Source organism: Sus scrofa, chromosome 15, assembly GCF_000003025.6.
Source record: "Sus scrofa isolate TJ Tabasco breed Duroc chromosome 15, Sscrofa11.1, whole genome shotgun sequence".
In the NCBI taxonomy this organism is placed as follows: domain Eukaryota; kingdom Metazoa; phylum Chordata; class Mammalia; order Artiodactyla; family Suidae; genus Sus; species Sus scrofa.
Genome location: NC_010457.5, coordinates 52,573,681 through 52,584,416, shown reverse-complemented (window position 1 = coordinate 52,584,416; position 10,736 = coordinate 52,573,681). Strand labels below are relative to the sequence as shown.

At 43.0% G+C, this 10,736-nt stretch overlaps 1 long non-coding RNA gene across 1 annotated transcript; it reads right to left on the bottom strand.

Annotated features, from left to right (window-relative positions):
* On the bottom strand, positions 913-8,783 carry LOC102164446. Its single transcript, XR_002339249.1, has 2 exons — positions 7,487-8,783; positions 913-971 (listed from the first exon to the last, which is right to left on the bottom strand). It is a non-coding gene; the product is annotated as an uncharacterized LOC102164446 (long non-coding RNA).

The window sequence follows — 10,736 nt, the reverse complement described above, 5'->3', positions numbered from 1 at the left end:
AGGTCTTCTTACAAACTCAGAATATAAAAATATTCAAAGTGAAAAAAGAATGATTCTTGAAATCAGAGCTTAAGGCTTTATTTCATTCCATAATCGAGGAGAGTGACATGGTTGACTCAGTCTGGCAAGCTTTCAGAATTCCGGAATGAGGGTCCTCTCCCACCCCCTTCCCCCTCAAGACCTCAAGACTGTGTGTTGATATTGGGCCACTTGGCAGCAGACGCTGATCTAGAAGGCAATCAAGGAAAGTGGCTATTAAAAGCTCAGAGGTTCACTGGAGGGAGAAAAATGACTTTGGCTAAAAGCTAAATCTCTAAATATCCTGACACTATTTCCCTCTTGACCTATATGTGTGGCTCTGTGTCCACATATTCACACTTTTCCCCTGATGTGTTGTTTTGTTTTGTTTTTTGTAACAATCTTTACATGCATTTAAATTTAACACTTGACGAGCACTTAAATGGTTGAGTTAAACAAGAAGTCAGTTGAGCAATTCTGGCTCGCTGCCCTTCCTAGGGATTTCATCAGTGGAGGAATCAGTTGCAAGACAGAAGCCAACCACTAATTGTTGTATTTAATTAAGCCAGTTAGATGACTAAGCAGGGCCAGAGACCCTGTGTCTCTGCTCCCCCTCACCTGGATAGGATGGCTCTCTTTGCTGGAGCCTCTTTCCCCAGAGCCTGTGTAATTCTGGTCCTCGGAATTGATGTGGGGATTAGCTACGGTCTTCACACCATTGAGCTTTTATTTAAGCATTTTTCAAGAGCACTTATCAGGTAGTTGCTCATTTTCCTTTTTGCTCTGCTCCATGATGTGTAAAAACTGACTTTCTTTTCTTTTCTGCAGTCCAGCAGAATGGAATACGTCACTGTGAATCTAAAAAATCCACCTTGCCGTGGGGACGCATTTTTGATATTTTCTGAGCACCGAGGAGGCTATGGCCTTCTGGATGCTTTCAGCCTCTCTGCCACCTGGAAGACAAGAAAGGAAAGTGTTCAACTGTCAATTTATCATCAATGTGAAATGACCGTGGAAAATAGCATTTTTGCGGCACATTAGAATTACACACGGGGTTGTTCTGACGGACTGAATCTTCTGGAAGTCATCGGGTTATAATGGGCCCCAAATGTTAAGGGATAGCAGTGTTTTCCTTCCTCTCAAGTCAGGGGTTGCTTAACAGGGGGGATGTGAGCCTATGACTTCTCTGAGCACCAAGAAGAGGCGTAAATGAACAGTTGGAAGACTTGCAACTTGGCTTCTCCAAATGTGATGAGTTCTTTTTATCACCATTTTAAAATAGCGGCTCAATATTCAACCAAATGTAACCTAATTGCATTTAAATACTGGTGAGGGAGCGAGGGGAGAATGAAGCCAGATCCTTAGGCAGGTTGTTAATGGGATTAGGAAGTCAGAGATCCTGATAAACTCTCCCGGCTTTCTCTGTGATGGAAGCAGAGATTTAAATCGCAGGCCAGGGAAGGTTGGGCAGTTGTTGGAGGAAGCTTTTCGTTTGGAGTCTGCCCTACACATTTCCACAGGCACTGAGGGTTTGCCCTCTAACCTGAGGGCGTGGTCTCTGAGTGAGCTAGGGTGGGATTCTTAGACTCTGCATCTTATTTTCATAAGGTTCCTATCATCTAGCCTGATCCCTGCGTTTTGGAGAAATTATGAGATTTGCAAAAGGACACACAGAGAGCACGGTGACAGCAGAGTTAGGGCTGTGATGCCAGGATTTCATGCATAGATCCAGCATCTCATTTTTTTGTTGTTCCTTTTCCTATCTCCCCTTGTAAACTTGCTTCCTTTTTTTTTTTTTTTTTTCTTTTTTCCTTTTTAAGGCTGCACCTGTGGCATATGGAAGTTCCCAGGCTAGGGGTCAAATCGCAGCTGCAGCTGTGACCTAAGCACAGCCACAGCAACACCAGATCCCAGCCACATCTTCGACCTACGGCATAGCTTGCGTCAATGCCAGATCCTTAACATCTTGATCGAGGCCAGGGATTGAACTTGCATCCTCACAGAGCAGCTTCTTAACCCACTGAGCCACAATGGGAACTCTGTCGCTTTGGTCCTGACCACCAGTTACTCCTGTGATTTTGCACAAGCTGAGAATGACGCAGGGGTGAAGGTCTGCAAGCGTGGGATCCTCAGCTGTGTTTCTACTTGCAGAGGTCCTGAAAGCAGTAACCTCAGCATCAACAGCCTTCTCCAGAGTAGTCAGCTTCAGCAAGTGTTTTACTACCCAACCTTATTACTTATTTACACCAGGGGCAGACACTCCTTAGCTCATAAATTCTGGTCTTTGTAAATCTGGCTGGCTTACCACTCTGGTGGTGGTGCAAAATGATTTCCCCAGAGGGCAGGCAGTAGACAGAGAGTAACTCCTCCTTTACCAGGGAAGACAGATGAGGCTTTTAACAGTCTACAAAGATGGAGAAATGGGACCATGGTCATGGCAGCCAATCATCCTTCCAGTTTTTCTCCTGCCAGAGGACAGAGCAGGAGTCAGCATAGGGTTCCATGCCCAAAAATACATAACAGCTTGAGAATAGCTTGTGCTTCTTGAGACTTAAAGAAGCCAGGTATTGTGCTGAAAACTTTAAATACATTATTGTATTTTAACATCTTCACTATATCCTAAGAGGGGGTGTGTGATTATAATCACCATTTTGCAGTTGAGAAAAATGAGGCTCAAAAAAGTTGATCCTCTTGTTGAAGGTTGCTCAGAAGCAGAAGAGGTGGCATGGACATGGGCTATTCAACACCCAAGTCTGCGTGTGACCATCACTCTCTGCCCCAAGACATTGCTGGTTCAGGGCTCCAACTTCACAACTAAGACATGCAAACCCGGAAAGACAGTGGAGTGATAACTGGGACCAGCCTGTGAGTGTGGCCACCTGCTTCCAGTCCTGGGTTACCCTACACTTGCTGTCAATCTTGGGGAAGACATCTATTCCCTGTGGTCTTTGCATGCTCGTCTGTAAGGAAAACAAAGTGTTGGATCACTTGATTTCTAAGATCTCTCACAGTTCTAACTTTCTAAAGTTAATCTGTAATCAAGCCAAGGGCAAAGGATAGAGCTCTGAGTTCAATCTTGAGGCCACAACATGACACTGACCACATTTCAAACTGCATAATAAAAGGACTTTGAAAGAGCATTTAATTAATTTTGTTATTTTTTTCTTAGTATATGACACTTACTGAATAAAAAGATATTCAAAAATTAAGATTAAAAAAAAAAAAAAAAGAATCAGAGTCCCCAGCATGGCTCAGCAGTAAATGAACTCTGACTAGTATCCATGAGGATGTGGGTTCGATCCCTGGCCTCACTCAGGGGGTTAAGGATCCAGCGTTGCCATGATCTGTTGCTTAGGTCGAAGATGTAGCTTGGATTCTCGCCTTGCTAGGCTGTGGTGTAGGCTGGCAGCTGCAGCTCCTATTTGACCCCTAGCCTGGGAACCTCCATATGCCAAGGGTGTGGCTCTGAAAAAAAAAAAGAAAAGACTATGTGTTTTAAAAACGATTTTAGATACATACTACTAAAACCTCTACAGAAAGATTTCTTTCCATCTTCACAGACAGTATAGGAGAGTGCCTATTTTCCCAAACCCTCACCAGCATTAGGTATTATTTTAACATGACCTGCCAAATCTTTGTTGATTTGGGAGCGTACCTGCCAGGCAGGGACACGTGACTGTCAGAGTGCAGCCAGACTACCTGGGTGGACATGGAGCTCTGCCACTTGCTACTTTGTGACCTCTAGCGACTAATTTAACCTCTCTGTGCCTATGAAATGGAGCCACAGACATTCTCTGTGGGGCTGCATGTTATATGAGATATATAATATAGGGAGTTCCCTTTGGGCTCAGCGGTTAATGAACCCAACTAGTATTCTTGAGGATGCAGGTTTGATCCCTGGCCCCACTCAGTGGGTTAAGGATCTGGCGTTGCTGTGACTGTGGTATAGGCCGGAAGCTGCAGCTCTGATTCGACCCCTATCCTGGGAACTTCCATATGCTGCAGGTGAGGCCCTAAAAAGCAAAAAATAAAAAAAATAAATAAAAAATAGAACAGTGCCTGCACATAATTAATATTTTAATTATTATTGTTATCCTTTAATTACAAATGAATTCGAGCATGTAATAAGCCTGTTAATCACGTGTCTCTTTTCTCCTCTGTTGATTCCAATGTTCAACCCATTTCAAGAATTCTTTTTTTTCTTACTTTTTAACAAGTTTTCATGTGTTAGAAATATTCCCTTGCCTCTTACATTGCAAATCATCAATATATTTGCAAATGAGAATACAGAGGTCCAGATGGATGGTCCCAGGCAGGTCCATTCACTTTTCATTTGTTCATCCTACCAAAGCTTTGGTTTGGTTGGGTTTTTTCACTCTTGGTGAATTGTCCTTTTATTCATGTTCAATCCAAATCTGATGTAAATATATAAAATAATACCCTTTGAAGAGCAGTTTCTGGTGAAAAGACAATTTCAGGAAAATTCTAAGATTAACTAACAACTTCAGATGCCTACCTTTGTCTTTTGTGATTTAATTCACATACTCTGAAGCCTGTTCTAACAACAACCCTCTTGCTCTCCACTGGAGGGAAGTGGAATTCTAAGGTGGGTCCCAAGATTTTTTTTTCCTCCTCTTGATTTATAGAAGCTATATAATCCCTTCCCCTTGAATGTGGGCAGGACCTCTGAGTATGGTAGGATTTCACTCCTGTGATGAGGTTGCACTGCAAAGCAAAGGTGAAGAGATTCTGCAGATGTACTTAAGCTCCCAAATCAGGTGATTATCCGAGGTGGACCTGACTTAATCAGCAGAAGCTCCTGAAGAGTGCTTCTCCTGCCAACCTTGAAGAAGTAAGCTGCACACTGTGAGGGGCCCCATGGCAGGAAGCTAGGGGAGCTCCTGGAGCCCAGAGCAGTCCCTGTTAACAGGCAGCAAGAAAGCCAAGACTCCAGTCCTACAACCATAAGGCACTAATTCTGCCACCAGCCATGTCAGCTTGGAAGAGACCCCTGAGCTTCAGAAAGGAAAACTGACCAACCTCTGACTGCACACTTGAGAGACTCTGAGCTGAGAACCCATTAGTTTCCATGGAACTACAGACCCACAGAAATCGTAATAATAAACGTAAGGTTTTTAGGCCACTACATTTGAGGTAATTTGTTACGTGGCAATGGAAGTGAGTCCACTACCTCACCCTGTAGCCCCCTCCACACAGGGTGCCTGCCTCTCTGTTGTTCTTACATCCTCAGGCATATACTTTTATAATGCACTTAGCTTAGTGCAGTGAAATTGTTTGTACGTTGGTCTCCCTCAGCAAACTGTAGGTTCATGACAGTGGAGACCACCATCCTAAGGTTTCCTTCACCTTTCTGTCCTCAGAGACCAACAGGCATTTAGAGAATGAGGAATCAGATCCCCAGTGTCAGATGAGAATTAGCTGAGCTACAGGACCACAAGCTAGCCGCGGCTCTCTGGCCAGAAGCATCCTTTCATTAAGTTACAAAAACCTCTAAGCGTTCAGAGGACTGTAAACTTAGCAACACTACAGTAGCAGTACTGTTTTTTAAAAAGTATTTATAAAATGCACCTGACTTCTAGCATCTTCTACCAACTCACTCTGTGATCTTGGGCATGCCAGTGGATGTCTCTGATCTACACTTTCCTCATCTGTAAATGAAATGCTGGGACCCACTGGGTGATCTGTAAGTTCCAGCGCATTATAGAACTATGAAACTTCAGACTAAAGAACATATGTATTTGAAAGAGAAGAGAACAAAGTACTGAGAAAAGGAGTCAGTGCCGTATTCGCTAGACTTAAGCATCTGTACCATCTACAGAGTTGTTATTCAATCAAGAGCAAAAACAACAACAAAAAGATAATTATGAAAATATATCAAAATAACTTTCACCCAATAGGATTACATCCTAACTTTTATTGGTGGGGTTAAAAACTCTTTCTTTATTTTGGTTTCTACTATCTGGCTTTTCGGATATAGCCAAAACTGAAGAAGAATTCTGAGTTTTAAAGGAAAAGATGAGATCAAGAAAGTGCAGGTTGTGGCTATGGCAGGGAGAGCACTGCTGTTTATTCAGTCTTTCCCATTTAGCTGATTTCTGTATGAAAATGAAAGTAATCAGCCTCAGTGCATGAAACCATTAGTTAACTGCTTCAAAGTGCTGCATTTCAAAAAGGTCACAGAGGGCTGGCCCAGTGGCAACAGGAATTTTGCAAGTGATGTGTGTCCCATTTACATATGATAATTAGTTTCTCTATAAATGCAATTTGTTCTGCAGATTAACATTTTGTGTCCTCGTTAGATAGCAAACATTTCCATATTAAACCCACAAAGCTGCCAGAGTCGGCTCTGCTTGCATTGCAGGAGAGCATTAATACCTCTGTTTATACTGAGACCAATTAGTAGTGCTGAGTCTTAGAAGAATAAAAGAGATCGCTAATGCTATCAATATAAATAGTAATAATAATGCGGCGAAGCTTTCGCAAACCTTGCTGACTTCCAAGATCATTAGCAGTAAAGTATCTCTGGGTTTGTAAATGGCTGTGTTCTTGGGCAAGTAAAGTATCAACACTTCTAGAATACCTTGCTCTTTCTGCTGGAGCCTGCTCCTGGCTTACAATGTGAGTCTTAAAGGATCTGCACACTGAAAAGATGAGCATGCAATTAAAACACCGTTTTACACCATTTTCTTTTCCCTAAAGGCACTTATTCCAATAAGGACGTGGGATAGGCCTCAGCCAGAAAAATATCCATTTGCTTAACTTATTCGGCTCAGTGTAACACAGTTTACATAAAATTAAGAAGTATCCGTTATCCTCATCAAAGCATAAAGTGATAGCTGAGGATGATTATTCATTCATTCTGCAAGCGCTTGTTGAACTCTCATTATGTGGCTTCTCCTTTCTAGGCTTAGGGGTGAGCAAGAAAAAAACTCCTCTTGAGTTTTTCATACTAGCTGGAGGCAGGGAAGGACCTGTAGGATAAGAAAAGGTGGCTACAAGGAGAAGTGGATGTATGTTAAGCCTCTCCATCAATTTCTCTTTTTGTACTTCCTCTAGGGTCTTTTATCCCCTCATGAGTTTCCCTGAGACATTATTCTCTGGTAGCACTATAATCAGATTAAAGGGAGAAGAGCTTCTAGATGATAAATCCCGGATCCCAAGAGATGTGACAAGTGGCTTTCTTCTACTAGTTGTTTCTCTCCCTTCACTCAACATGGGAAGAGTAATAATACTCTCACTCACCTAGTAGATGCTCACTAAATAAATAAAGACTCAAGATAGGAATGCAGACTACGTCCCCAAGGGTCATCCTAGAAAGGCCTCTCTGTATTACTGAAGAGAAAAAGGCATAGGAAGTGGACAAAATCCCCTTTCTGGGTCAGATGTGGCAGAAAAGTGGAGGCTGGTCACCTTTCCATCCCTGTGCCTGTGAAAGTCTGTGACTTACCAAGGACCACTCCTTGAACTTCCCTCGGCAGCTCTCATGGCATCAGATCTGCTGAGCCCTCGCTGTTTCCATCACAGGATGGATTCTTGGAAGTGGAATGAGCCTGTTAAAAATACTCTTCTTTATGCAATGAAGGATGTAAGGAAACTGGAGTAAGTTCAAAGAAGAACAACAAAAATGATTAAGGGGCTGAGAGCATGATTTATGCTGAATGATTAAAAGGATTAAACACACAGAACTTGGCCAATGCTACATACTTAGCTATGAAAAAAAAATCAAAATTAAGTGCCAAAGCTCTCAGCTCCCATGAAAAATACAAATTTGCATATAATTTGGCACACAGTTCTACACGGAGTTCAGCAGAGCCTCACTGAGGCGGTATCACACGACGCCAAAACCACCGGTCTGTTTCATCAGTCCAAAGTATAGCCTGGTCACGTCGGGGGGAAAAAACTTGCTGTTTGACCTAATAGACAAATGAATTACAATACGCCCACCCGGGGACACAGCTACATGTGCTGCATCCATAAAGTGAATAAAACAACGTAGCACATAATTATTTAAGCGAGAGCCACAGACTGAAATCCCTACATGAGGCAAACAGGTAGCCAGATGAGGGAAGTGGGCTGAGCTGGGGAGGATGCACTAACCACTAAAAGGGAACAGTCCCTCTAGGTGCCAGCTCATTGTTGGCATGAGAGAATTTTGGCTAAAGGTTGTCAAGTCTTTTTGTGGAGAAAATAAAGCTAGTGGTTTAGGATACTTTCACCAGCAAATAATGAAAACAATGCTTTCAAGAGGAAGAGCTTGGTGGGGTCAGAGGTGGGTATCTTCGGAGTGGAAAGCAGGAGCTATGGGGCCAGAAGATGGAGGGGGAGTGGGAATGGATGTGAGAAGGCCACCAAGGAGCACTTATAAGAGTTTAAAAATACAGATTGTTATGTTAAGAAAAAAAAAAATCTATTGATTTAAAAAAAAGCAAGCACTGCTAGAAAAGTCTTTCTGTGGAAACCAGGAGGCCACCTCTTACCTGCTGAACTTCTTTGTTTCAGACTTAAAGAAACTGAGTTCCAGAGAAGAAGAACGACACTCTCAAAGGCATAGGAAGTAGACCATCAGAACAAGAACTATGTAGGAGCAGTGGTCTGCAAGAGGATATCTGGGTTCTTTTCTGATTTTGTTGTCTGGATCAGTTACTTCTGGGCTCTTCTCAAACTTTCTAGTTTTGTCTGTCAAATAAGGAGGCTGGGCATTCCCACTGTGGTGCAATGGGATCTGTGGCACCTCTGGAGCACTAGGATGCAAGTTTGATCCCTGGACCAGCACGCTGGGTTAAGGATCCAGCATTGTCTCTGCAGCGGCTTGGGTCACTGCTGTGGTGTAGGTTCAATCTACAGCCTGGTGTAGTATGTTAAGGATCCAGAACTGTAACTGCTGTGGCATAGGTCACCGCTGTGGCTCAGATACAATCCCTGGCCCAGGGAACTCCATATGCCATGGATGAGGCCTTAACCCCCCCGCCCCAAACAAAACAGAAAAGGAACACCTCCCCCCGAAAAAACTCAGAAAAGGAACATTTAGACTGAACACCCTGAAAAATTACAACAGCAAAAATGAGATTGGGGAAATAGGTAATAAAAAAAGTGGTGGAAACTTCATCCCAAAGCTGTTTGAAAATCAACAGGTTAAAGAACTAGACAATCTATTCTTGGAGAGAATCCTCCCCTGATTCCCCAGGGTCTGATGGATGACATGATGGGTCTTCCCCATTTCTAACTGCTATGGTCCTTAGACTTTATGTATTTTCCAGGGTTTTACAATATTGCTGTTAGACCCTCCAAAAAAGGGGAAAAAACAAACTCCAAACAAACCCTCAATGAGTTGCTCCAAGGAGCATAGAGATTTTCCCAAATGGAAACCGTGTGTCATAAAATTCTCCCATGTAAATTTCATTATCCCCTGAAGACAGTCTACCAGAAGGGCCATCATCATTGTTTTACTCCACTTCTTTGGTTTTCCCTTTCTAGTTTAATTTCATTTCAGGGGAGGATAAGCAAGGGGACTGGGAGTCTCACAGCCCTGGCTGAAAAAGGATCTGCATTTTTTTCTCCTTTTGTCCACTGGTATTTCACTAGGAAGCCGGAGTCTCTGAGTAATGAGTCAGGAAAGGGGAATCAAGGCGCAGCCACGGAGAAATGGAGACCTCCTCATCTGCCATCCAAACACAGGAAACACAAGTGCTCTCCGAAGCTCAAGAACTGAAAAAGTTGTTGGCTTCTCTCAGGGGAGGAGGTTTAAGGAGTGTGTGGGATGAGTGTTAGGTGTTATATGTGGAGACTATGGTGACTGTGTTTTTTCATACTTATTGGTGCGCTGCCTGTTTTCAAGTATGGACTGAGAGATGGCAGAAATCTGAGTCTATAACTGAAAGACTCCTGGGGATCTAGAATTTCCTTCATTGTGACACACCAAGTCTAAGAAATAGGCGTTCTCACAGTGGCGCTGTGGGTTGAGGATCCAGGGTTGCTGCAGCTGTGGCAGAAGTCTCAGCTCAGGCTTGAATTCGACCCCTGGCCTGGGAACGTCCATATGCTGTGGGGGTGGCCAGAAAACAACAACGACAACAACCAAACACAAACAAAACAAAGTCTAAGAAATGCCACAGTGGTCAGATGCTCGTTCTCCACAGTCCAGGGTTCTCTCTCTGTGGCAGCAGCTCCAAGGGTGGCAAAATCCAGAATCAGGTCCAGAATGTGATGAGAGAAACAGACATTTTCACGAAATCTGGATGCAACACTAACTGTAACTTGTCTTCTGGTTAAAAAAACAAAACAGTGGGTGAGGGGGACCTGGTCTAACATTCATTTCAGTTGTGTGTGTTGTAGAAGAGTTCAGAGACCAGATAGCCTTCAATGATGACCAGCCATGGCAAACTTTGTTTACATATTAAAAAAACATAATTAGAAACCAACACTTTATAAAATTTTGCGCATGTTCCATGTGCATGGTAATTTATAAATTCTCAACTTAAAAAAAAAAAATTCTAGTAAATATTCCTTTAGAGGCTTCCAACTTTGTTTAGGTTGAAAGAATGGGGAAACCTCATTCAAGTTGATGAGGGCCACAGAGCGCCCCTAGTGGTCATAAATTCCATAAGGAAAGAGGTATTGTTCCCAACTCCGGAATCTAGAACTTAAGGGGCGGGGGAGGGTTGGGGGGGGATGGTGAATTGAGGGAGGACCAAACTCAA